Source organism: Carcharhinus amblyrhynchos, chromosome 13 (assembly GCF_965287045.1).
Source record: "Carcharhinus amblyrhynchos chromosome 13, sCarAmb.v2.hapA, whole genome shotgun sequence".
NCBI lineage: Eukaryota > Metazoa > Chordata > Chondrichthyes > Carcharhiniformes > Carcharhinidae > Carcharhinus > Carcharhinus amblyrhynchos.
Window position 1 is genome coordinate 44,024,710 of NC_137336.1, and position 2,567 is coordinate 44,027,276.

The window sequence follows — 2,567 nt, forward strand, 5'->3', positions numbered from 1 at the left end:
CATGGCGCCACCAATTGATGACTTTGGCATCATCTTTCACAATATCAATAGTTAATGGGCTGTAACTCAAAAGCAATCAAACATGGCCTTGAATACAGAAGGTTAGTGTACCCTCAGATAATGATCATATTACCCAGCAACCTACCTTTTTGTGTCTTTAGTTTGAAAAGATAATCTTGTCCTCCAGAACACCAGAAAATTAATGGTAGTACACTTTTTGTTATATTTTCATTTATCAAGTGTCGTTGGAGGTCAGTGTAATGAGGATCTAATTTATTCAGTTTGTTCATGGTAGGTCTGGAGAATAACTAAGCTGCATTTAGGTACTTCCCAGTATCAGTGTCAAATCTATGAACTCTCAATTGGGTTAAAATGTAACGCACCTGGATATAACCACAAAAGGTCTATTTGGTTCAAGTAGCATTAAATGTGCCATAACATTTATTATTTATATATAAGACTTGCAAACATTAGAGTCATAGGCCAAAATTCTCCTATCTCACCTGCTGCAGGTATTGTAGGGGATGTGACAGAATATTTGGTAGACAGTTCAAAGGTCCGTTGAGCTTGGGCGGTAACTTCCAGCCATGGGGCACACAAATGAAGCACTCCGGCCATTGAGCTATACAGCAAAGAAACAGACCCTTCAGCCAATCACACCTGTGCAACATAGCTAACTCATCCATTTTTTTTTCCTAGTGTCAATTAGTTAATTAGATATTCTTTGTTAAGTAACCATAGCCTCAAAATTGCTGTGTGCAACATTAACATAGCGACACATCATCATATCAATCTCCTTTGTTCACTCTTTTAATGGCAATGCTACTTTATTTTGAGTATATGCTTACATTGAAATAGCTGACAAAAGAATCTCACACAAACGTGTTAAGCATTTGTAGGAAATATAAGCCCAGAGATCATATTATCAACAATAATTTTACAGTTCCTGAAGATCACAGTATGAATATTTGAGCACAGTGGCATATTGGTTCAAACACCACGCTGTGGAGTGTATGACTGAAATACTGCAAGGACCTCTCTCTGTTTACTGTATTACATTCTCTTTAAACTTTCTTACATCCAGTCCCACCAAAAAGGATCCAACCACTTGAGATGTAACAGCTCTGTCTCCACAGCTCATGCTTCTGTTTGAATGTAATCAATTACTGAAGAGTTACATGCTAGTATGTACGGAAGAGGAAAGAGTCTTTTCAATATTTTCCTTTGATATACCTAGGCGGCATGGTGACGCGGTGGTTAACACTGCTGCCTCACAGTGCCAGGGACCTGGGTTCAATCCCTGGTTTCAGTCGCTGTCAGTGTGGAGCCAGCCTGTTCTCCCAGTGTCTGTGTGAGTTTCCTTCCACAGTCCAAAGGATGTGCTAATTAGGTGCATTAGCCATGCTAAATTCTCCCTCAGTGTACCCGATCAGGTGTGGCGACTGGGGGATTTTCACAGTAACTTCATTGCAGTGTTTATGTAAGCCTATTTATGACACTAATAAACAATATTTTTTCTAAATCACACTGGATAACACTTTTCTGATTTGTTTTTTTCCATTCACCCTTCCTATGTCAGCCAGTGCGACTAATCTGTCATTGACTTAAATTACAATGACAGGAGATCAAATTAGGTTGTCATTGTTTAATTAATCAATATGGATTTTAACAATTTTCAGATCTGTGCAGATAAGCCTGTCTTATATATGAATTCCATCAAGTTCTATTTTTGGGCAAACTTTCCTTCAGCTATAGAGCAACATGAATTTGTGGGATTCACGTTTACATACCGAAGACATTCTCCTCAAATATTAACTCTATATTTTGATGTTGAAAGGGAGCATATATCAGTGCCATTACACTTCATGGGCAAAGTGTCTGCTGTCAAAGAATAACAATTGCTCCCCAAAGGACCAGATACTGAGGAATGACACAATACATAGAATCAGAATCCCTACAGCGCAGAAAGAGGCCATTTGGCCCATCAAGCCTGCACTGTGACAACAATCCCACTCAGGCCCTTTTCCCTGTAACCCCATGTATTTATCTTGTTAATCCCCCTGACACTCAGGGTTAATTTTAGCATGGCCAATCAACCTAACCTGCACTTCTTTGGACTGTGGGAGGAAACCTGAGCACCCAGAGGAAATCCACATAGACACAGAGAAAACCTGCAGACTCCACACAGACAGCCACCTAATGCCAGATTTGAACCTGGATTCCTGGCGATCTGAGGCAGCAGTGCTAACCATTGTGCTACTACACCGCCCTTACAGCTGACAGGCAGGATAAACCTGTCACTCCACTTTAATCATATGGTTAGAAGGAATAGAAGAAGTGCCAAATGGTAATCAAAAGTGTGACACAACAGGACATGGGTTCTTCCATCAGTATTGGGTAGATGTAGGATGCTAAGCATGTGACAAGAACTTACACGATTGGTTAATTCTTTAATTAAATCGCATACAATAAAGCATTGGGATATTTTTAATTGTCTAAAATGCTAATATTGCCTGATGTATCCGATTAAATTAAGAATATCAAAAAATTACTTCTTCATTTCTCAT